The following is a 12854-nucleotide window of genomic DNA, read 5'->3' as shown; positions in this document are numbered from 1 at the left end:
CCAAGCATAGGTATTGGATTCATTAATCCTAACCCTCTCAGTTTTAAGGCCCCGGATACCCTTCTGTTAGACAACAGTAACATGAGCAAGCACTGTAATAACATTTAAAGAAGATTATTTGGAAATAATGGACAAGAAAAATTAGTATAAATTGTTTGGGGATTTTAAAATTAAAGATAAAAAGCTAGGGCTTCAATGACCTGTGCCAGCCTATAGCCTTAAGAGTCAATTTGCAAACACTCAAGATTTGGCCAATATGCCTCTACTACTTCTACTTAACACAGTCAAAGGGAAATTTTTAGATTCTTTCATCTGATTTGACTCTCTTAGTTACGATTAAGAGGATATCTAGAATATATATGTGACTTGTTAAAATGAAAATCCACCTTCTCTGAGTCTTCAAATATCTTTCATATCTTACATTTTTAGTCACATCAACTTGTGAAGTCATGTCCGTAGTTGTATGAAAAGAAAAATTTCAGGAACATTCAACCTCAAAAGTTCTTTTTCTTAGTCTGAAGTCGTAGAAGCATTTGACTTTTACTTTCTCTTTTTAAGTTTGTACTAGTAGGTATTTTGTATAAATATAATATTTAATTATTGCCTTTGTATTCTTTTTCTCTAGTAAACATCCTGGTTTTTAGCTATCAATATGTAGTTTTACATTTAGGGATTTCTAATGGAAAGAGAAAGGAATCTGAAATCAGAGGACGAGAGTTCATTCTACTTGACCAAACACATACCAAATACTGGAAGGAGAGTTTTACAACAAATATGTTATATCTATGACATGTAAAAAGTTTTTTGAAATCAAGAAAATTGAAACAATTCAATACAAATATCATCAATAATAACACATGAACAGGTGGCCAACCGTATTAATAACCAGAGAAATATAAATTAAAACAATCCATCAACTTGTAAAAAAGATGAAATTACCCAGAGTTGGTGTAGGTGATGGAAAATTGTCATGTTTGTATACTGTTTATAGAAGTTAAATTGACATAACTTTTTGGTCAGGCAATTTGGAAGTATATATCTAAATTAATAGAGTAGTTTTCTAATAACCTGGGAATCTCTTAATCTAAGAATCTTTACTGTAGATTTTTCTAGAACAAATGTACAAACATCTGTGTACAAGGGTACTCACTGCAGCATTTTGCTAAGGAAAAACTCAGAAAAAATCTATATGTTCAACAGAGAACAGGTACATAATTTATGACACAACTGCACAATATACACCACTAAAATAAAGGATATAAATTTATATGTAATATGAAAAAGATGTGAATGATAGCTTGTTGGTGAAAAACAGCAATGACTGGAATATTGTGTGTAACGTAATCCTGCTTTTCTGTATAAAATGTAGGCATAGAAAATAGGATTGAAAGGACATACTCTAGTCAAGAGTGTATATAGCTTGGGTGGAGGGGGTGTATAATGGGGAAGGAGAGTCCCTTTTCCTATCTATTCCATATACATCTCTGGATTTAAAAGATCATACATGCATATGCATTACCTTCAAAATTAAAATGATAAAGACAAAAGGAGAAGCTTTGGATTTGAATCATGATACTACTGTTTGCAACTTCTATGACCGTGGGGAAGTCGCCTAGCCTCCTGGGGTTTATTTCCTCATTTATAAAAATAGGGAAAGTAATAATACTTGTCTACATATCTTCTAGGGTTGTTGGGAGGATTGAATGTGATAATGGGTTACAGCATTATGAATTATTTATTCATAGAACACAATTATTATAAAAATATTTTGCTCTGATTAAAATAAAAGAAGGACGAGATCGTGTGTGTTTTTCAGTCCCAGTAGCTTTACTAACCAGAAAGCGCCTGCTGATGTGGTGATCACAGTTGCTTTGGTGCAGCTTCCTCTTGACTTTTGGCATTTCTCCATGCTGCTAGCTAAGGCTGAGGTGGCGACTGTGGAAGGTGTGATCTCCTCCCCCTCCCAGCACACATTTGTGTGCATACTCACACTCATGCACACACAAACACAGACATGCACACTGTATCACAGTACATGAGGTGGCAGCAGCTGCTCCGGCATAGACGTTCACACAACATAAAGGGCTTTTTTGGTGTGGTCTGTGCATTATTTCCTGTTAAGCATGAGCTGAGTCAGTGCCATGCTTTTCCATCTGAAACCTTTCTGAGGCTCAGGCTGTGTTAAGAGCAAATCCTCTCCCCTCCATGCCCACCCCATGGCCCTCTACTGAAGCCAGATCATAATCTGCTCATTTCATGAGGATTTTCAAACCGAATGGACTGGGCCATGTGAGAGATCAGTGAAAGGAGCAGACCAAGCAGAGGCTAAGAGACTCCACGCTAATCTGCTGAGTCATCTGAAAATGCACAGCTGTGGGAGCTCACGGTGCTTTAAAGTACTTTGTCAGGATGTTTGTTCAGGGGGCCTGTTCCTGCAGCCCTGCTGAATGTTTGGTTAGGAGGCATAATCATTTTTTGGACAGGATCTCCCAAATGTAAAGTGATAGATGCTAATGTGGAATACAATACAGAAGATACAGCTTGGATGTCATAAATAACAATAAATTGTTTAATCTTGCTGAGTTGTAAATCTATGATTGCCAGAGGTCTTTAGTTCACTGGAACATAGTATGGGGGCAGGGGCACTTAGCAAATAGGCACTTATTATTTTCCAACCAGACAGAAACTGGTCTGATGGAAGTTATCTAAAAAGGCATACACAGGTATTTTAATTAATTGTGACAATTACTCAGAGAAAACACATGGCCCTAAAGAGGCTGAGGGGTTTTTTTTTGTTCTACCTATAAATGTATATGTATATTCACCTATATTCTACCTATGTATAAGTAAGAGAATGAGTTTTTGTTTTGGGGATATATATTTATACGTATCTATACAGATAGATATACACATACTTAATTTCTGTCTACCTATTAAGGTGCGGTGACAGATGGAAAGTATTTTTAAACATTTAGATAGCTTATTCTATAGCATATGTGAGCATATAGCCCCCACATAAAGCTTTGTCTCTTTTCTGGATATATTTAACAAGAGGCTAGAACAGAGTCCAAAATGTCAGAAATGTTTGAACATTCCATAGAAATGAAGGAGGTGTTTCCAAATGACCTATGTTTCTATGGCAATAAATAGAACTTGTGCTGCGTTGGATGGGTCAGGAGTAAGGAATATAAAGAGTGTAAGTATGACTATTCCAGGCAGAAATCTACCTTGTAAGAACAGCTTTGTGCAGTGAGCCCAACAACATTGATCAGTTAGCAGTCCGGTTCAGTACAACATTGATCAGGTAGCAAGCCGGTTCGGCAGTGCCAGTCGGAGACACAGATGGGGACAATCAAAGAAGATGCAGGTCAGGACAAGGATGCAGACATGTACCTATCACTACCATGGACTTCAGCAGCTTCTTAGTGAGCAGGTTTATGATCAAAGAGGAAAGACATCGTTGATAGGTAAGCATGCTACAATGAATTTGCTGTTCAGTTATTAGCAAACTACTTCCAGTTTTTAGTTTTTAGGTTCTTTTTTCTTTTTTCTTCTTTGAAACAGGTTCTTCTTCTGTCATCCAGGCTGGAGTGCAGACCTTATCCAAGCTCACTGCAGCCTTAAACTCCTGTGCTCCGTGGACCCTCCCACCTCAGCCTGCAAAGAAGCTTGGATTTCAGGTGCATGCCACCATGGCCAGCTAATTTTTATTATTTTTTTGTAGAGATGAGGTCTTGCTGTATTGCCCAGGCTGCTCTTGAGCTCCTGGCAGTGTAGATATTTCCATGTTTATACTGATGGTGGTGTAGACATTTCCATGTTTATACAGATGAGTGTGTAGATATTTCCATGTTTTTAAAGATGGCGGTGTAGATATTTCCATGTTTATAGAGATAGCGGTGTAGGTATTTCCATATTTATACAGATAGCGGTGTAGTTATTTCCATGTTTATACAGATAGTGGTGTAGATATTTCCATGTTTATACGGGTGACGGTGTAGATATTCCGATGTTTATACAGATCGCGGTGCAGATATTTCCATGTTTATACAGATCGTGGTGTAGATATTTCCATGTTTATACAGAGAGCGGTGTAGATATTTCCAAGTTTATACAGATGGCGGTGTTGATACTTCCATGTTTATAGTGATGACGGTGTTGATATTTCCATGTTTATACAGATGGCGGTGCAGATATTTCCATGTTCATACAGATGGCGGTGTAATTATCTCCATGTTTATACAGATGGCGGTGGGATATTTCCATCTTTACACATATAGCGGTGTAGATATTTCCATGTCTATAGAGATGGCGGTGTAGATATTTCCATGTCTATAGAGACGGCGGTGTATATCTTTCCATGTTTATACAGATGGCGGTGTAGATATTTCCATGTTTATACAGATAGCGGTGTAGATATTTCCACGTTTATATAGATAGCAGTGTAGATATTTCCATGATTACACAGATAGCGGTGTAGATATTTCCATGTTTACACACATAGTGGTGTAGATATTTCCATGTTTACAGAGATAGCGGTGTAGATATTTCCATATTTATACAGATAGCGGTGTAGATATTTCCATGTTTATAGAGACGGCGGTGTAGATATTTCCATGTTTATACAGATGGCTGTGTATATATATCCATGTTTATACAGATGGCAGTGTAGGTATTTCCATGTTTATACAGATGACTGTGTAGATATTTCCATGTTTATACAGATGGCGGTGTAAATATTTGCATGTTTATACAGATAGCGGTGTAGATATTTCCATGTTTATACAGATAGCGGTGTAGATATTTCCATGTCTATAGAGATGGCGGTGTAGATATTTCCATGTCTATAGAGACGGCGGTGTAGATCATTCCATGTTTATACAGATGGCGGTGTAGATATTTCCATGTATATACAGATAGCGGCGTAGATATTTCCACGTTTATATAGATAGCGGTGTAGCTATTTCCATGTTTACACAGATAGCGGTGTAGATATTTCCATATTTATACAGATAGCGGTGTAGATATTTCCATGTTTATAGAGACGATGGTGTAGATATTTCCTGTTTATACAGATGGCTGTGTATATATTTCCATGTTTATACAGATGGCAGTGTAGGTATTTCCATGTTTCTACAGATGACTGTGTAGATATTTCCATGTTTATACAGATGGCAGTGTAGATATTTCCATGTTTATACAGATAGCGGTGTAGATATTTCCATGTTCATAGAGATAGCGGTGTAAATATTTCCATGTTTACAGAGATAGCGGTGTATGTATTTCCAAGTTTATAGAGATAGCGGTGGAGATATTTCCATGTTTACACACATAGTGGTGTAGATATTTCCATGTTTACAGAGATAGCGGTGTAGATATTTCCATATTTATACAGATAGCGGTGTAGATATTTCCATGTTTATAGAGACGGCGGTGTAGATATTTCCATGTTTATACAGATGGCTGTGTATATATATCCATGTTTATACAGATGGCAGTGTAGTTATTTCCATGTTTATACAGATGACTGTGTAGATATTTCCATGTTTATACAGATGGCGGTGTAAATATTTGCATGTTTATACAGATAGCGGTGTAGATATTTCCATGTTTATACAGATAGCGGTGTAGATATTTCCATGTCTATAGAGATGGCGGTGTAGATATTTCCATGTCTATAGAGACGGCGGTGTAGATCATTCCATGTTTATACAGATGGCTGTGTAGATATTTCCATGTATATACAGATAGCGGCGTAGATATTTCCACGTATATATAGATAGCGGTGTAGCTATTTCCATGTTTACACAGATAGCGGTGTAGATATTTCCATATTTATACAGATAGCGGTGTAGATATTTCCATGTTTATAGAGACGATGGTGTAGATATTTCCTGTTTATACAGATGGCTGTGTATATATTTCCATGTTTATACAGATGGCAGTGTAGGTATTTCCATGTTTCTACAGATGACTGTGTAGATATTTCCATGTTTATACAGATGGCAGTGTAGATATTTCCATGTTTATACAGATAGCGGTGTAGATATTTCCATGTTCATAGAGATGGCGGTGTAAATATTTCCATATTTATACAGATAGCGGTGTAGATATTTCCATGTTTATACAGATAGCGGTGTAGTTATTTCCATCTTTATACAGATAGCGGTGTAGATATTTCCATGTTTATACAGATCATGGAGTACATAGTTCCATGTTTATACAGATGGCGGTGTATATATTTCCATGTTCATATAGATGGCAGTGTAGATATTTCCTTGTTTATGTAGATGGCGGTGTAGTTATCCCCATGTTTATAGAGAAGGAGGTGCATACATTTCCATGTTTATAGAGATAGCGGTGTAGATATTTCCATGTTTATAGAGATAGCGGTGTAGATATTTCCATGTTCATACAGATAGCAGGGTAGATATTTCATGTTTATACAGATAGCGGTGTTGGTATTTCCATGTTTGTACAGATAGCGGTGTAGATATTTCCATGTTTATACAGCTCACGGTGTAGATATTTCCATCTTTATACAGATGGTGTTGTAGATATTTCCATGTTTATACAGGTGACGGGGTAGATAATTCCATATTTATTCAGATGGCAGTGAAGGTATTTCCATGATTATGCAGATGGCGTTGTACATATTTCCATGTTTATGCAGATGGTGTTGTAGATATTTCCATGTTTATGCAGATGGCGATGTAGATATTTCCATGTTGATACAGATCGCGGTGCAGATATTTCCATCTTTCTTGAAATGTCATTGTAGATATTTACATGTTTATACAGGTGGCAGTGTAGATATTTCCATGTTTATATAGATGGAGTTGTAGATATTTCCTTGTTTATGTAAATGGCGGTGAAAATATTTCCATGCTTATAGAGATTGCGGTGTATATATTTCCATGTTTATAGAGATAGCGGTGTAGATATTTCCAGGTGTGTAGAGATGGCGGTGTAGATATTTCCATGTTTATAGAGATAGCGGTGTGGATATTTCCATGTTTATAGAGATAGCAGTGTAGGTATTTCCATGTTTATAGTGATAGCGGTGTAGATATTTCCATGTTTATATAGACTGCGGTGTAGATAGTTCCATTTTTATACAGATAGCGGTGTTGATATTTCCATAGTTATATGGATAGCAGTGTCGATATTTCCATGTTTATACAGAAAGCGGTGCAGTTATTTCCATGTTTATACAGATATCGGTGTAGATATTTCCATTTTTATACAGATGGCTGTGTAGATGTTTCCATGTTTACAGAAGGCGGTGTAGATATTCCATGATTATACAGATGGTGGTGTAGACATTTCCAAGTTTATACAGATGACTGTGTAGGTATTTCCATGTGTATAGAGATAGCGGTGTAGATATTTGCTTGTTTATACAGATAGCGGTGTACATATTTCAATGTTTATACAGATCGCGGTGTTGCTATTTCCATGTTTATAAAGATAGCGGTTTAGATATTTCCATGATTATAGAGAAAGCGGTGTAGGTATTTCCATGTTTATAGTGATAGCGGAGTACATATTTCCATGATCATACAGATAGCAGGGTAGATATTTCCGTGTTTATAGAGATAGCGGTTGAGATATTTCCGTGTTTATACAGATAGCTGTGTAGATATTTCCATGTTTATACAGATATCGGTGTAGATATTTCCATGTTTATACAGAGAGCAGTGTAGATATTTCCATGTTTATACAGATAGCGTTGTAGATATTCCCAGGTTTATACAGATAGCGGTGTAGACATTTCCATGTTTATACAGATCACGGTGTAGATATTTCCATGTTTCAACAGATGGCAGAGTAGTTATTTCCATGTTTATACAGACGGCCTTGTAGATATTACCATGTTTATATAGACCGCGCTGTAGATATTTCCGTCTTTCTAGAAATATCAGTGTAGATATTTCCATGTTTACAGATGGCAGTGTAGATATTTCCATGTTTATATGGATAGCGATGTAGATATTTCCTTGTTTATGAAGACGGCAGTGTAGATATTCCCATGTTTATAGAGATGGCGGTGTATATATTTCCATTTTTATAGAGATAGCGATGTAGATACTTCCATGTTTATACATGTAGCGATGTAGATATTTCCACGTTTATACAGGTAGCAGTGTAGATATTTCCATGTTTATACAGATAGTGGTGTTGGCATTTCCATGTTTATACAGATAGCGGTGTAGATGTTTCCATGTTTATACAGCTCACGGTGTAGATATTTACATCTTTATACAGATGGTAGTGTAGATATTTCCATGTTTATTCAGATGGTGGTGTAGATAGTTCCATGTTTATGGAGATGGCAGCGAAGATATTTTCATGTTTATAGAGATGGCTGTGTTGATATTTCCATGGTTATAGAGATAGCAGTGTAGATGTTTCCATGTTTATAGAGATAGCGGTGTAGGTAACTCCATGTTTATAGAGATAGTGGTGTACATATTTCCATGTTTATACAGATAGCAGTGTAGATATTTCCATGTTTATACAGATAGCGGTGCAGATATTTCCACGTTTATAAAGATCATGGTTTAGATATTTCCATGTTTATACAGATAGCGTTGTAGATATTCCCAGGTTTATACAGATAGCAGTGTAGATATTTCCATGTTTACAGAGATAGCGGTGTATGTATTTCCATGTTTATAGAGATAGCGGTGTAGATATTTCCATGTTTATACAGATGGCTGTGTAGACATTTCCATGTGTATACAGATGGCAGTGCAGGTATTTCCATGTTTATAGAGATTGTGGTATAGATATTTCCATGTTTATACAGATGACTGTGTAGATATTTGCATGTTTATACACATCGTGGTGTAGATATTTCCATGTTTATAGAGATAACAGTGCAGATATTTCCATGTTTATAAACATAGCGGTGTAGATATTTCCATGTTTTTAGAGATAGAATGTACTTATTTCCATATTTATACAGATAGCAGTGTAGATATTTCTATGTTTATACAGATGTTTGTGTAGATATTTCCTTGTTTATACAGACAGCGGTGTAGATATTTCCATGTTTATACAGATAGCGGTGTAGATATTTCCATGTTTACAGAGAGAGTGGTGTAGATATTTGCATCTTTGCACAGATTGCGGTGTGGATATTTCCATATTTAAACAGATAGCTGTGTAGATATTTCGAAGTTTACACAGATAGCTATGAAGATATTACCATGGGTAGACAGATGATAGCATTGTAGATATTTCCATGTTTATACAGATAGCGGTGTAGATGTTTCCATGTTTATAATGATAGTGGTGGAGATATTTCCATGTTTATATAGATTGCGATGTAGATATTTCCATGTTTATAGAGATGGCGGTGTATATATTTCCATGATTATAGAGATTGCGGTGTAGATATTTCCATGTTTATAGAGATGGCGGTGTAGATATTTCTATGTTTATAGAGACAGCGTTGTAGATATTTCCATGTGCATAGATATGGCTGTTTAGGTATTTCCATGTTTATACACATTGTGGTGAAGATATTTCCATTTTTATACAGATAGCGGTGTAGATATTTCCATGTTTATACAGATAGCGGTGTTGGTATTTCCATGTTTATACAGATAGCGGTGTAGATATTTCCATGTTTATACAGATGGCGGTGTAGATAGTTCCATGTTTATGGAGATGGCAGTGTAGATATTTTCATGTTTATAGAGATGGCGGTGTAGATATTTCCATGTTTATAGACATGACGGTGTAGATATTTCCATGTTTATAAAGATAGCGGTGTAGATATTTCCATGTATATGGAGATAGCGGTGTAGCTATTTGCATATTTACACAGATAGCGGTGTAGATATTTCCATGTTTATACAGATGGCGGTGTAGATATTTCCATGTTTATACAGATGGTGGTGTAAATATTTCCTTGTTTATACAGATAGCAGTGTAGATATTTCCATGTATATACAGATAGCGGTGTAGATATTTCCATGTTTACAGAGATAGCGGTGTATGTATTTCCATGTTTATAGAGATAGCGGTGTAGATATTTCCATGTTTATACAGATGGCTGTGTAGACATTTCCATGTGTATACAGATGGCAGTGTAGGTATTTCCATGTTTATAGAGATTGTGGTATAGATATTTCCATGTTTATACAGATGACTGTGTAGATATTTGCATGTTTATAAACATCGTGGTGTAGATATTTCCATGTTTATAGAGATTGTGGTATAGATATTTCCATGTTTATACAGATGACTGTGTAGATATTTGCATGTTTATACACATCGTGGTGTAGATATTTCCATGTTTATAGAGATAACAGTGCAGATATTTCCATGTCTATAAACATAGTGGTGTAGATATTTCCATGTTTATAGAGATAGAATGTACTTATTTCCATATTTATACAGATAGCGGTGTAGATATTTCTATGTTTATACAGATGTAGGTGTAGATATTTCCTTGTTTATACAGACAGCGGTATAGATATTTCCATATTTACACAGATAGCGGTGTAGATATTTCCATGTTTACAGAGAGAGTGGTGTAGATATTTGCATCTTTGCACAGATTGCGGTGTGGATATTTCCATATTTAAACAGATAGCTGTGTAGATATTTCCAAGTTTACACAGATAGCTATGTAGATATTACCATGTGTACACAGATAGCATTGTAGATATTTCCATGTTTATACAGATAGCGGTGTAGATATTTCCATGTTTATACAGATAGCGGTGTAGATGTTTCCATGTTTATAATGATAGTGGTGGAGATATTTCCATGTGTATACAGATTGCGATGTAGATATTTCCATGTTTATAGAGATGGCGGTGTAGATATTTCCATGTTTACAGAGATTCAGGTGTAGATATTTCCATGTTTATAGAGATAGCGGTGTAGGTATTTCCATGTTTATAGAGATAGCGGTGTAGATATTTGCATGCTTATACAGATAGCGGTGTTGTTATTTCCATGTTTATACAGCTCGCGGTGTAGATAGTTCCATCTTTATACAGATGGCAATGTAGATATTTCCATGTTTATACAGATAGTGGTGTAGATATTTCCATGTTTATACAGATGGCGGTGTAGAGAGTTCCATGTTTCTGGTGATGGCGGTGAAGGTATTTTCATGTTTATAGAGATGGCGGTGTATATATTTCCATGATTATAGAGATTGCGGTGTAGATATTTCCATGTTTATAGAGATGGTGGTGTAGATATTTCTGTTTATAGAGATAGCGTTGTAGATATTTCCATGTGCATAGATATGGCGGTTTAGGTATTTCCATGTTTATACACATTGTGGTGAAGATATTTCCATTTTTATACAGATAGCGGTGTAAATATTTCCATGTTTACACAGATAGCGGTGTTGATATTTCCATGTTTGTACAGATAGCGGTGTAGATATTTCCATGTTTATACAGATGGCGGTGTAGATAGTTCCATGTTTATGGAGATGGCAGTGTAGATATTTTCATGTTTATAGAGATGGCGGTGTAGATATTTCCATGTTTATAGACATGACGGTGTAGATATTTCCATGTTTATAAAGATAGCGGTGTAGATATTTGCATGTTTATGGAGATAGCGGTGTAGCTATTTGCATATTTACACAGATAGCGGTGTAGATATTTCCATGTTTATACAGATGGCGGTGTAGATATTTCCATGTTTATACAGATGGTGGTGTAAATATTTCCTTGTTTATACAGATAGCAGTTTAGGTATTTCCATGTATATACAGATAGCAGTGTAGATATTTCCATGTTTACAGAGATAGCGGTGCATGTATTTCCATGTTTATAGAGATAGCGGTGTAGGTATTTCCATGTTTATACAGATGGCTGGGTAGACATTTCCATGTGTATACAGATGGCAGTGTAGGTATTTCCATGTTTATAGAGATTGTGGTATAGATATTTCCATGTTTATACAGATGACTGTGTAGATATTTGCATGTTTATACACATCGTGGTGTAGATATTTCCATGTTTATAGAGATAACAGTGCAGATATTTGCATGTTTATAAACATAGCGGTGTAGATATTTCCATGTTTATAGAGATAGAATGTACTTATTTCCATATTTATACAGATAGCGGTGTAGATATTTCTATGTTTATACAGATGTTTGTGTAGATATTTCCTTGTTTATACAGACAGCGGTGTAGATATCTCCATGTTTATACAGATAGCGGTGTAGATATTTCCATGTTTACAGAGAGAGTGGTGTAGATATTTGCATCTTTGCACAGATTGCGGTGTGGATATTTCCATATTTAAACAGATAGCTGTGTAGATATTTCCAAGTTTACACAGATAGCTATGTAGATATTACCATGTGTACACAGATAGCATTGTAGATATTTCCATATTTATATAGATAGCGGTGTAGATATTTCCATGTTTATACAGATAGCGGTGTAGATGTTTCCATGTTTATAATGATAGTGGTGGAGATATTTCCATGTGTATACAGATTGCGATGTAGATATTTCCATGTTTATAGAGATGGCGGTGTAGATATTTCCATGTTTACAGAGATTCAGGTGTAGATATTTCCATGTTTATAGAGATAGCGGTGTAGGTATTTCCATGTTTATAGAGATAGCGGTGTAGATATTTGCATGTTTATACAGATAGCGGTGTTGTTATTTCCATGTTTATACAGCTCGCGGTGTAGATAGTTCCATCTTTATACAGATGGCAATGTAGATATTTCCATGTTTATACAGATAGTGGTGTAGATATTTCCATGTTTATACAGATGGCGGTGTAGAGAGTTCCATGTTTCTGGTGATGGCGGTGAAGGTATTTTCATGTTTATAGAGATGGCGGTGTAT

General features: G+C 35.8%; 1 protein-coding gene across 3 annotated transcripts in view; it reads left to right on the top strand.

Annotated features, from left to right (window-relative positions):
* LOC112205253 (MAM and LDL-receptor class A domain-containing protein 1-like) overlaps window positions 1-12854 on the top strand; it is a 295973-nt gene that overhangs the window by 104091 nt on the left and 179028 nt on the right. For 2 of the 3 annotated variants that reach the window (XR_010150669.1, XR_010150671.1), the window contains one exon: window positions 3565-3680. The exons of the other annotated variant lie outside the window; for it this stretch is intronic. The gene's annotated coding sequence lies outside the window, so the exon portion shown is untranslated. The remainder of the gene's footprint in view (window positions 1-3564; window positions 3681-12854) is intronic. 3 annotated transcript variants of the gene reach the window in all.

Source organism: Pan troglodytes, chromosome 14 (genome assembly GCF_028858775.2).
Source record: "Pan troglodytes isolate AG18354 chromosome 14, NHGRI_mPanTro3-v2.0_pri, whole genome shotgun sequence".
Lineage (NCBI taxonomy): Eukaryota > Metazoa > Chordata > Mammalia > Primates > Hominidae > Pan > Pan troglodytes.
This window is presented reverse-complemented; position numbering and strand designations above follow the sequence as displayed.